Source organism: Notamacropus eugenii, chromosome 4 (assembly GCF_028372415.1).
Source record: "Notamacropus eugenii isolate mMacEug1 chromosome 4, mMacEug1.pri_v2, whole genome shotgun sequence".
Lineage (NCBI taxonomy): Eukaryota > Metazoa > Chordata > Mammalia > Diprotodontia > Macropodidae > Notamacropus > Notamacropus eugenii.
In genome coordinates this window covers 11,501,588-11,513,911 of record NC_092875.1, presented here as the reverse complement: position 1 = coordinate 11,513,911, position 12,324 = coordinate 11,501,588, and the positions used below count along the sequence as shown (strand labels likewise).

The following is a 12,324-nucleotide window of genomic DNA, read 5'->3' as shown; positions in this document are numbered from 1 at the left end:
TAGCTTTGGAATCCCATCAAAGGATTCTCTTTGTCTTAGATTTGCTGGAATGCTAAAGATCACTTTGCCTCTGGGCCTCAGTTTCTTCATCTTAAAGAAAAGAAATCTTAAAACAGCATCTAAGATCCCTTAGAATGAGACCCCCTTCTCTTCCCAATGTCCCTGTTATTGTCAGGGTCAGTCAATAAGCATTTATTGTGTGTGTGTGTGTGTGTGTGTGTGTGTGTGTGTGTGTGTGTTTCCTCTATGTTAGTCACTGGGGATACAGAGAAAGGCATAAAGAAAACAACCTACCCCTACCCCTGCTCCACCTCTGCTCCAAAGGGTCAGGTATCCTAATAGAGGAGAAGACAGGCAAAAATCTAGCTACTGGCAAGATACAGAGCAGATGCAAGGAATTCAAAAGGGGGACGTGCAGGACATCCAACGCTGCTCCCCACTCTCCCCATATTCAGTCAGTGGTCAGACCTTGTCATCCCTTCCTTCCCAACATCCCTCACAAACATCCCTGTCGCTCCACTCACACACCATCCCACAGGGCAGGCCTCTACATCTCATACCTCACTGCAGCAGTAACTTTCTTTAAAAATTCCATTGTATTTTCAATTCTGAATCCTTTGCCTCTTATCTCCCCTTCCCTTACTCGTTGAGAAGGAAAAACTAAATCTGTTACAAATATGTATAGTCATGTAAAACAAATACCAGCCTTAACCTTCTATGTTCTAAGGCCCCTCCTATCCCTGACATTCCCTGTTCTGAGCTCCCTCCCAGCCCTGACATTCCCTGTTCTGAGGCCTTCCCACTTCTCAATCAACGATCAGGCCAATGAGCACTTATTACATAGCAGCTTCGTACAAGCAATGTGCTAGGCACAGAGGACAGGTTAGAAGAGTGAATCACGCTTTCATGGGGAATGGCGGCAAGTTCCCACATAAGCACATAAGCTTAGATAAAGTGAATTGCTACCCATATACACAAAGGAGTTAACCCTAAGGCAGGTTGGGAGGAGGGTACTAGGGTATAAAGAAAGGCTTTGGAGAGAATATGACGCTCGAACCATTTCTTCAAGAGAAGGACTCTTGGAGGAGGAGAGGAGAGGGGCTTTCAGGTACGGGGGATGGCCGCAGCAAAGGCCCACAGGTGGGCGCAGATGGAGTGCTACGTTCAAGGAGCACAGAGCAGGCCACTTTGCCTGGATCCCACAGCGTGGGGTGGAAAGTCATGTCCAAAGAGGCTGATTGTAAGGAGCTGAACAGTTAAATTTACATCGGATCCAAGAGGCAGTGGGAAGCCTTTGGAGTTGACTGAGTGGTCAGGTCTGCACTTACAGAAATGCGTGGGATGGACTGGAGAAGGGGGAGACCTGAGGCAGGGAGACCAAAGAGGAGACTGTTGCAACAATCTAGGTTGGAGATGATGAGGGTCTGACCAGAGATTATGTAGGCAGAAATAGCCAGGGTCTTTCCAAACGAGAAAGGGAGTTTGTGCTCTCCTGTGAATCAGCAGTGCTCAGAATGTCACTGGTGCCTGATGAGCACTTGCGACTGATGAGTCTCCTGGTTCCACTTCAGAACTCTCTAGATACTGGGCCATGCGGCCTGATGGCTGTCTCCTTGGATTCTTCCTGTCTCTAAAGCAGGCCCAGCATTCCCAGAGGACCAGGATCCTTCCCCACCCCCAGAATGCCTAGAATCAATGTGGGCTGAGGGTACCCACACATCCAATGAAAATGGCATGGATTCAGTCATCCAAATCTGTGATCCATCAATGGAGAGGCAGATCCTGGCCCCAGATGGGTTTATCTGGGTTCACTCGAGGGGGATGACCACCCAAGTCTGAGAGGTCCTCCTCCCTTTCTTCCAACACTTCAAGGAAGCAGGGGAAGAACCATGATATCACGTTGACTTTAGGCTGATCCCACGTGGACAGGCTCCATCCTGCTGCTCAAGGTGACAAGTTCTTCTCTGTTCTTCCCAACAGGGTTAATCTGAGCGAGGGAAGGCAAGTGCTGTCCCCATTTTACAGAAGAAGACGTGCAGACACAGGGAGGGAAGTGACTGGCCCGGTGGCCCAAGGCAGACAGTGAGTCAGTGCTGGGGATGGGCCCAGGGCCAGGCCTTCTGACCATCCCAGGGATGGACAAGACAGTCTTGCTTTTCATTCATACCTACTGTGCCTGGCGGGGAGGAAGCGCTCCATAAACATTGTTAATTAATGAATTCCTTGAAAACAGTGTTGAGAGCTTTCTCCTGTTTCTGGGAGAAGGAAGAGGACTGGAGCCAGAAGAGGGTCCAGGGTTTAGTTTGGAGAGGGGGAGCACTCTCTATTAAGGATGCAAAAGCCACAGCTGGACATTTTTCTTCACAGCTTGGATGGTGCACTCCTCCTGTGCACAGACAATACCACACCAGGAGGGAACTAACACAGTGTGCAGCCACTCCAGGATCCAAAAACAGCCTGGTGAGGCAGGAGCCTGGGGCACCTTGGTGATGCTGGCAGCTGGTAGAGATAACTAGAAATCTCATATTTGGCCTAATAAAGGTCAGTCCTAAGTCAAGATAAGGGAGGCACTCCCAGGCAGCTGACTGATGAAGAGGATGAGCCTGGGTTCTGGTGCATGCCAAATCCAGAGCTGTCCAGAGAGCTTCTGAGTCTCAGCATGTATTACGAGAGGCTGGAAGGTCAGACCACATCACTGTGCTGGCTTCAATCCTGGGCATGACATTCCAGGAAGGTACTGGGGAATCAGAAAGCCTCTAGAGGTGGTTAATAGGGCAGTAAAAGGTCCTGAGACTAGGCCATCGAAGAATGGGTCACAAGCACTGGGAAGTTTACTTACTCTGGAGAAGATAGTTGAGCACTGCCTGCAAGCACTGGAAGGCCTATTCTAGGACCCTTGGTTTGCTAGGATGTGGGAATTGGAGGGAATTCTTTCTCAGGAATGATTTGGACTCAAAGGTCCCTTTAAATTCTGTGATTCTATGAAAGCAAATACTACCTCCTTCATCTGGTGTCTCCATGGCCTCCAATCCCCTGTAAAATGGAGGCTATTAGCTTCTGGCCTCCCGGTATGCTGGGCACCCCAGCTTGTGGCAGCTCCCCTTTGGACTAGGAGCACTCCTTCTTTCTCTGCGAAGCTTGATTACTTATTCATCTATTTATTTTTAAGCTAACCATCTTGGGTCTGTTACAAACAAGGAAGGTAGAGCATGTTACTCCTGGTTTACAGTAAGAGATGGTGAAGTTCATAGAGGTCACCCGGGGCCAGCGGCAGGGTTTGGACAACAGCCCCCGATGTAGGCTGACCAGGCTGGGTGGGGGAAGGCCTCAGGATTGCTGGAGAACCTACAAATCTAGATGAATATAAATCTGAACGTTATTTAAGGCTTTTGAGCATTGCCACAAGTACGGAAGGAGAAGGATTGGGGTCTGGTCACCACCTGTACTTGATTGTAAGCTGTTCCCCCATCTCAGCTTTCTTTTCCTTCGAAAGCAAAATGCTGTTGAAAAGCTGCTCATGGGGGGTTCGCTGTCCAACCGCAGCAGCAGCTCAGGCCGTGATGATGCCTCAGTTTGCCCACATCCGAATAAAGAGGCAGCAGCTTTCAGCATGATGGTGTCTACACCTGGGAATCCAAGGAGGGCTCGGAGGTGAAAGGAGAGGGGGCTATTATCACTTTGGAGCTCCTGTCCAGGGAGGCCAACCTAGAATGGAGGGGAAGGGGTCACCAAGTGGCTTTCAGACCCAAGCATTACCTCAGGTACTCGGAATGTACAGTAATGAGAACGACCCATCTGGTTTGGATTTACCAGCGCACTCGTAGAAAACGGAAAAAAAATCATCTGTGCCTTTGACTGCTTCTCTTCCTTGGAGAGGCGGGGGCTTATTTCTTCTTGTGTTATCTTATAAAGACATTCAGGGATGAGTGGTCCCTGTGAGAGGCCCCATGAGACGGGTCAAAGTTGATCCTTGCAGGAACTCTAGGGACCCCAAAAAGCCCTGTCCGTAGTCCTGCGTGGTTAGAGCTCAGCAGAAGACATCCATGATCTCTTCTTCCCTCCATCAGGGCAGATAGCAGCCCCCTCACACCTCCTCACTCTGTGATTCACGGCCAAATCCTTTCTACAGTAGAGCCATGAAACATGCTAGAGACCTTCCTTTGATTCTTTTACTGTTTCATGGATACTGGTGACATAGTTCATGTTTTTCTTCACTATTTAAAAAATTAAGTTCCATTTTCTTTTGTTTTTCCATCATGGTTATTTATAGAAATAATCTCCTTTCCTTCAAAAATTAACACTCCCTTACAACAAGAGTTAAGTAAACAACAAATGCCCCAGTGTCTGTTGAGGAGAGACAATGGGTAACTCTGTACCTTAGGGTCATTGCTGACTTTCCAGCTGCTCAGAATTCAGTTTTCTTTTACACTGTTGTAGTCACCACAGGTACTGCTCTTGTGGTTCTGCTTCTCTGACTCTGCATCAGTTCACACAAATTCCCTGCGGTTTGTCTGTGGTTCTTTGTCATCCTTCTCTTGGCTGCATGATCAGTCGGTTTAGCTTGTTTTCCGGTTGTCTGTCCTTGATGATGTCTAGGTCACAAAAACCTATTTTCCTTCTCTCCCACCCCACTACGGAAATAAAGAAAAGCAAATTCCTCGTAATAAATATCCACAGTGCAGCAAAACAAACTTCCTCATTGGCCATGACAAAAAAAAATACATAGCTCGTTCTGGAGACGGAATCCATCCCTTTTCCGTTGGGATGTGGGCAGTAAGTCTTCTGGCATAGTGGATGGTCATTGCTGACCGTAGTTCTGATGGCCTTTAAAGCTGTTTATCTTCAGGGCTGTTACCACATCGCTTGGTTCTGGCTCTGCTCCCATCTTTATTAGTTCATAAATGTCTTCAAAACTGTTCACTTCTATAATGTTGATGCTACAGTATAAATTATCTTTTTGGGTCTCCTTATTTCATTCTGCATCAATTAGTAAAAGTTTTCCAGACCTCCCTAAAACAATTTATTTCCTCATTTCTTATGGCACAATAGCACTCATTACATTCCTGTTCCCCAGTCTGTTCAGTCATTCCCTGACTGATGTGCATCTCTTTAGTTTCCACTCTCTGTGTTTTTGCTCCTTGACCTTTTCTGGGTAGAGGCAGACCCGGCAGCGGTACAGCTGAGCTGAAAGGCATGAACCATTTAGTAACTTTTTGAATATAGTTCCTTGTAATTTGCTTTCCAGAATGTTTGTACCAATGAGCAGTTCCACCACCAAGTTACCAGGCGGTTTTCCACAGTCCCTCCAACATTTGTCATTTTTCTTTTTTGTCATCTTTGCCACTGGCCCCAGATGGCTCTGGAGGAGAAAGTGAGGCTGGTGCCTTTGCACAGCTCTGCCTCACTTCAATCCAACTCACTTGTATGTCATGGCGTCCCCTCCCTGATGTCACAGAAAGGACCAAGAATAACAACAGCCAATACGATGGGTAGGAAGTGAAACCTCGGAATTGCTTTAATTTACATTTCTCTACATGGCTAGAGACAGTTTGGGTTTGGAATTCTCTCTTGGAAACTACCTGTTCGTATTCTTAGACTCAGTTGGGAAATGGCTCTTGTTCATGTAAACTGGAATCAGTTCCCTCTACATCTCAGAAAGGAGACCTTCAGAGACAATTACCACAAAGACTCTTTTTGGTTAAGGTTTCTCTTGTAATGTTCATTTTCTTGGATATGCTTGCGTAGAATTCTTAATTTTATTATTATATTATTATTGTTTTATCACTAAATAAAAATTATCCAGTTTTTCTTTTGTGATCCTTTCTTTTCTATCTATAGCTATAATAGGTAATTTTTTTAATGTTTTTCTAATTTATTTATGATGTTACCTTTTATGTCTAGCTCATGTATCCATTTGGACTCATCTTGGTATAAGGTGTGAAGATGTTGATCTAAATCTAATTACTTCCAATTACTAATTACTTCTAATTACTTCACTTGCTTTGTGAGCCTGGGCAGGTCCCTTAACCCTGTCTGTTTCAGTTTCCTCATCTGTAAAATGAGCTGGAGAAGGAAATGGCAAACTGCTCCAGTATCAACTGAACAACAGAAATCCTGTCCCACTAAGTCAGAGGCGAAACAAAGATGTTCATTGTCACCATTTCTATTTGACTTAGTCCTAGAAATGTCTATTAGAGCAACAAGAAATGAAAAGAAGCAGAGGGAACAGCACCAGCACAGCGGATGATGCTGGCGATAAGGAGACGCATGTACAGAACCTTGAGAACTCAGCTAAAAATGAAGGCAATGGTAACTTCAGCCAACCTGCAGGCTCTTAAAGAAATCTGCACAAGTCGTCAGCCTTTCCATGTAGTATCAATAAAATCCAGCAGGAAAAGAGGCAATTGGAAATAAGATTTCAAATAATTACAGAATGAATAAATCTTCGAATAAAGGACTTAAATCCTTGGGACTCTACCTACCAAGATACACATAACAGATAAATATAACTATAAGTCACTTTTCAGAAATAAAGATGGACCTAAATAATTAGAAAAATGTGAATTCCTCCTGGGTAGGATGACAATCCGACCTAAATCAATGTCCTTGTTTAGTGCTGGACTGATCAAGCTACCAGAGGGTTACTTTGTAGATCTGCTGATGACTGGGGGGTCATTCCATATTTTTCAGCCACAACAAATCATCTGAAGAAAAACGCTATTTAAAAAGCTGGGCACTTCCAGCTGCACACGTTTCAGCATCACTAAGCTGTGCAGTTTCTCCCAGGGGACGTGGCCTGTTCTAGTCCCCTCTTTAATCTTGGGTCCAGCTTCTTTGCTTGCCCAAGACACAGCAGTAGAGAGACTAGCTCAGGGGGCTGCCCTGGTCAAGAAACAACACCAAGGCAAAGTTGGCCAATGGACGCTCCTTCCCCAAAGGCCTGGACCTTCCTCCATCCTTAAAACACAGACATTCACTCCCTCAGAGGTGGGCTTCCAGCCTGACACTGAGTTAAGATGCACAGGATTGACTTTCCTAATTTCTCTTATTTGGGCTCCTTTGACTAAACCTGGCGCAGAGGAGGCAGCCCCAGCGCCTGCTGATGGGGGGGGGGGGGCTACACTCCCTTGAAAGCCGCCTTTCCCCTTTAATGTTCCCCAATGATGGGAGAGGCCCCTCACGAGGCCGTCCACACACATTTCTCTGAGGAGCTCCCCTTGGCAGACTCTGCCTTTGCCCTGCTGTTTTGACTTTTAAGTTCATTAATACATTAGAACTTTAGCTCTGCACTAGGATGCACGCTATAAATTTAAGGGTTAAGTTCGAGCAGCTGTTGGTCCTTACTTCAAGCCGATGCAAAAGAGAAAACCAGAGCAAGCCTGAGCAAGGGGTGGGGGGAGGAGCAGCGGCGCTTTCTGGTGCTGTTTGGGGACAATGAAGACCAGTGGGATGTGGCTGGGCACGGGGAAGATACTCTCATTTAAGAAGCAGCCTTCAACCTCAATGCCCAGCTCCTCTGTGGTCACAGGGCTTAGACCTGGAAGGACCTTGGAGGCCCTTCCTTTGAGATGAGAAAAAAGGGCAGGCACTGAGTCAGCAGCATAGAGCCAGGCTGGGACTCAAACTCAGCTCCATGCACTTCAAAGCAAAGGCTCCTTCAGTGACACCAGAATAATGATGATAATGGTGGCTAACATGTATATGGCACCTACTCTACATTAACAACAATAATATTAATGGTAACAAGTATACAGTGCCTACCAGGCACCGGGCACCAAACACGTATACGGTGCCTACCAGGCGCCGGGCACCAAACACGTATACGGTGCCTACCAGGCGCCGGGCACCAAACGTGTATACGGTGCCTACCAGGCGCCGGGCACCAAACGTGTATACGGTGCCTACCAGGCGCCGGGCACCAAACGTGTATACGGTGACTACTAGGTGCCAGACACTAAACACGTATGCAGTGCTTACTAGGTGCCAGGCATTAAACATGTATGCGGTGCCTATTACATGCCAGGCTTACTGTGTACTGGAAGGGAGCCTTTACTCCATGTTCATTATGTACCAGGCATCATGATGGACACCAGAATGGTAAAGATAAAATAGAAAGCACTGCCTGCCCTGAGGAAGCTTCTAGTCTCCCAGGGCTATGAAACAGGTACACATGAGAATCAAAACCCCCAAAGATGGACCCAGGAGGAAGCTCCTAGTGAGGAAAGCCACTTCTGCCTCTGCAGTTTCCAGTCTTGGAGAATTGGCTGGGATCCTGAGAGACTGAGATGCCTCCAAGGTGACTCAGGCAGCCTACACCAAAGGTGGGACTCAAACCCACATCTCTGAGGTCAGCTCCCTCACCACGGGGCCCCTGCCTCTCCCATTCACATGTGTGTTTCTGCAATAACTGAAGGAGGGGAAAAACAGGAACCATGGCGGGGATCATCAAGGGCTTCCCATAAAAGGGGACACACGAATGGGGACTTATGGGAAGCTGGAGTGTGACAATGAGGATTCCAACTGGGACTCTGTGATTCTGCAACCTTGAGGGGAGAGGCACATTCCAGACATGGGGGATAACCCCGAGGGCAAGAGCTGGAACCAGGGAGCCCCAAGTGGACTGGAGCACAGCAAGGGGGCAGGTGTAAATGACTCTGTGCCATCCGGAGTCCATGGAGAGCCAGGACCCTCGGGCAGGGGAAGGACACGTGGTTTGGCAGCTGGGCTGAGGACAGCAGAAGAGGAGGGTCTGAGCAGGAGGAACTGGCCACAGCCAGGCTTGCTGATGAGTGTGGGGCGGCGAGCTGAAGATAATGATAACACATGACGTTCAGATAGGCCATATTATGCCAGGCACCATGCTCAGTGCTTTAAAAGGATGATCTCATTGGACCCTCACTATAACTCTGGAGATAGATGTTATCTTTATCCCCAGGCAAGGAAACTGAGGCAAATGGCAATGAAGTGACTTGACCAGGGTCACCATACTAACACAGCTGTGATTAAGGATGTGACTCCAGGCCACCCTGATTCCAAGTCCAAAGCTCTACCCACTACACCACAATACCCCACATGAAAGCAACATTACAAAAGCCAAGGGAGGAGGGGCTGCCAGGAGGGAGTAGAGGTCACCAGCCTGGCTGGCTGTAGAGAGTCAGGAAAGGGCTGAGGAGGAGTCACCAGATTTAACAATTAGGGATCTGCTAACTCTGGGGGGAGCATCTCAGGCAGGCAGTGGGGGTCAGACACCAGATTTTAGGGAAGTCTTCCAGGGGGGTGCCTTGTACTAGGCTTCAGAGGCTAGCAAAAGGCTTCCAGGTGGGGGTATCTGCACAATCAAAGGCCAGGAGGGAGGAACACGCGAGGCAGGTGCAGAGGAGGTGAGACTAGTCTGCTGGAGTCGTGACAGGGAAAGTGCAGTCATGTGTGGGCAGAGCTCAGGATCTGGAGGCAGGAGATCTGTGTTTGAATCTCAGGCCCTGTGCAATTAAGCAAAGCATCTTCCTCCTCTGGTCTCGATTTCCTCATCCTTACCATAGGGAAAGCTCTACTCTCCTTTTGCCTCAGGGTGTTTGTGAAGAAACTGCTTTATAACCCTCAGAGCTTCTATCACTACCATCACCACCATCTGGAGGGCCAGTCCAGCCCCAGGGGTTTCCTTATTGCCTACAGGTGTGGGGAGTCTCAGTGTCTTAGGCACAAGGAAGAGCTTATCATCCAAAGATCCCCGCTCTGCCGTGTACCCCATTGGCCAAGGCCCAGGCCTCTCGGGCCTCAGTTTCTTCACCTGTAAAACAAGAGGGTTGGCCTTGGTGATGTTATAGGCTTCTAGCTCTGAATTCTAGGATCCCACTGTTCTAGTTTAGCCAAGGTACTGTTGGATTACATGAGACAATATGTACAAAGTGCTTCTGAGGCCTGGTGCAAGGTTCATGGTGGGTGGGGGGAAGAATTAAAGACCTTCCCTTCCCCTCCCATGAATAGGCTTCAATCCCTTTTGTTCATTTCTATTGAGGCATTGGGTCAAAGGGTCCTGCCCTCAGCTCTGAGAACTGCAAGACTTGGAGGGGAGGTTTCATTTTGTGGCTCACTCACTGGAAGTGTTTGCTTGACCAGAGGAGACTCTGGGCAGCTGCTAAGGAGCCCCCGGCTTTGAAAACCCAGATGTCGGTGCATCTCCCTCTGGTAACAATGTATGTGATGATCAGACAGTTGGATCTGTCTGTTGATCTGTGATGCATGCATTGCTTATGGTCAGACAGCTGGGAGCCCTGTCTGTTCGTCTTTATTTCTGCTTGTATTTTCTCTGAAGTTCAGGGTGCTTTGTCTCCTGAACTAAGTGAATGATCTATGTGCTTGATTAAAGTGATTGCTGACCCCTCAAAAGCTGTTTTCTCTTCAGAAAAGCAAATCTAAGAACCTGTGCAGCAGGCCTCCTGTGGATGCCGAGTCCTTGCTGTTACAATGCCTGGCACACAGTAGGTGCTTAATAAGTGCTTGTTCCCTTCCTTTCCCTCTCCTGAGCACATCTCTTCTCTCCTCTGAGCCTCTGTTCACTCTTTCCTTCCCTACCCTCATCTCTCCTCCACCATCTTCTTTATTTCTCTTGAGTCCTGCCAAGGTCATGCCTAGGTCCAGCTCAAGACTTACCTAGTCTAAAGGCCTCCCTGCCCACCTCCTTCTCTGCCCTGTGGCACCCTGCCCTGCAGGTGACCAGAGTGGAAGATGCTCCTCCAATTACCAGTTGTTTGACCCTTCCCCGAGCCTGTTTCCCTCACAAAAACAGGGAAAGTTATCCTTGCTTACACTACAGACATATAAGCTCTGTGGCAGTAGACCCTGAAATCTCAGCCAAATGAAGGGTCTCCCAACCCTGGCAATGGTTCCTCCTCTCCCCACCTTTCTCATAGCCTGCAGAACCCCTTAAGCCTGCGCCTCCACCTCCCCCTGCCCACAGGCTGGATGGAAGGCAGGCTGGATGGATGGAAGGACGGATGGACAGGGCAAAGCAGAAGCCAAGAGTGCTCTCACTGTGCTGTCTCTTGTCCCTAAGGACATAAGGACACAGGACTCCTCAGCTTCTGTGAAGAAGGTTCAGGAAAGCCTCTGTCTGAGAAGAAAGATGACCAACAATCTGGGGGAATCTCCCTTCCATTCTATGGGTCCCCCCTACAGCCTTTTCTAACAGAAGAAACACATGAACGGGCTGGAGGGTTGCTGCAAGATAGAAGGAAGGAGTCCCAGGAGTCCCAGTCTGGGAACAGTCTGGTGCAGAACAGGGGGCTTCTGAGACAAGGAGATGCTTGTAAACACAAATGGGACAAACCAAGATCAGGGCTTGGCCTCTCTATTCTGCTGGGAGCCACTCAGGATGACGTCACATTCACATTGGTATCGGCTGTTTAAGTGAGGGCAGAGTCTTTCTGCCCAAGTGATTTTTCATCTAGTGCACTTCTTATGGGATCCCTAAGTACTCAGGAAGCAGGCAGCCTCCTCTCACTAGGGGCCTCCAAAATAAGACTACTCTTCACAGAGGACGTGAAGAGGGTTCTTTTTTCTGTTGTGGGCCAGCATCAGAGTTCCATTCTGGCTTCTCTCTGACTTAGGTTGGGTATGAAGGTGCTTCCAGACACACTTCCCCAAGGCAGGATGGAAATCCTTCTGCCACAGGGATGGAAGACCCTCAGATCACCCACAGGACTCAAGAGCTAGGAGGGGACTTGGACAAATGCAACCCCTTCCTTTTAGAGAGAAGGGGTCTGAGTCTGAGGAAGCAGGAATGACTGGCTCAAGGTCAACGCAAAGAGCTAGAGTTCTGACCTAAGCTTTCTGACGCTGAGTCCAGCCTGAGGTCTTGGGATCACTTATTCTCACTCTCCTAACTGCCCCAACCTGAGCTTAACACGGTGGGGATGTGTGAGGAGCAGGCTGGAAAAAGGCGCCATCATATATACTATAGATATAGATACATACTATACTGAAACCTTCACTGGCCAGCTGGAACCCCAACAACTGGGCCTCCCTCTGACCTTCTATTTTTAGAAGAAAGAGGCTTCTTCTACCAGGGAATGAGCTCAAGAAGACATTCTGGGGTCTGCACACGTTAAGCTCATCCTCCTCTGGCTCCAACTTCAGGCTTCAACAGCCACTGGATGGAGCTTCCAAATACTCACTAATGGTCCTGGAAAGTCCTCACAAACAGATTCTGGTCCTTTCCCTAGGAAAGCCTATTCATGCTGCTATTTTAGAAAGACTTTCCACAACAAAGGCAGAAATCCTTCGGGTTCTTTCCAGAAAGGACACAGAGCTGTCTGGTATCCCCAC

General features: G+C 48.2%; 1 protein-coding gene and 1 long non-coding RNA gene across 7 annotated transcripts in view; one reads left to right on the top strand and one right to left on the bottom strand.

Moving 5' to 3' along the window:
* LOC140498963 (uncharacterized) overlaps window positions 1-6,545 on the top strand; it is a 46,354-nt gene extending 39,809 nt beyond the window's left edge. Inside the window, exons 3-4 of one of the 3 annotated variants that reach the window (XR_011965227.1) lie at window positions 1,981-2,082; window positions 6,177-6,545. This is a non-coding gene — a long non-coding RNA (uncharacterized lncRNA). Of the gene's footprint in view, window positions 1-1,980; window positions 6,117-6,176 lie in introns of those variants that run through there. The other 2 variants (XR_011965228.1, XR_011965226.1) reach the window with 2 other exon arrangements.
* GNB1L (G protein subunit beta 1 like) overlaps window positions 1-12,324 on the bottom strand; it is a 186,264-nt gene that overhangs the window by 38,324 nt on the left and 135,616 nt on the right. The gene's annotated exons all lie outside the window — the stretch shown is intronic.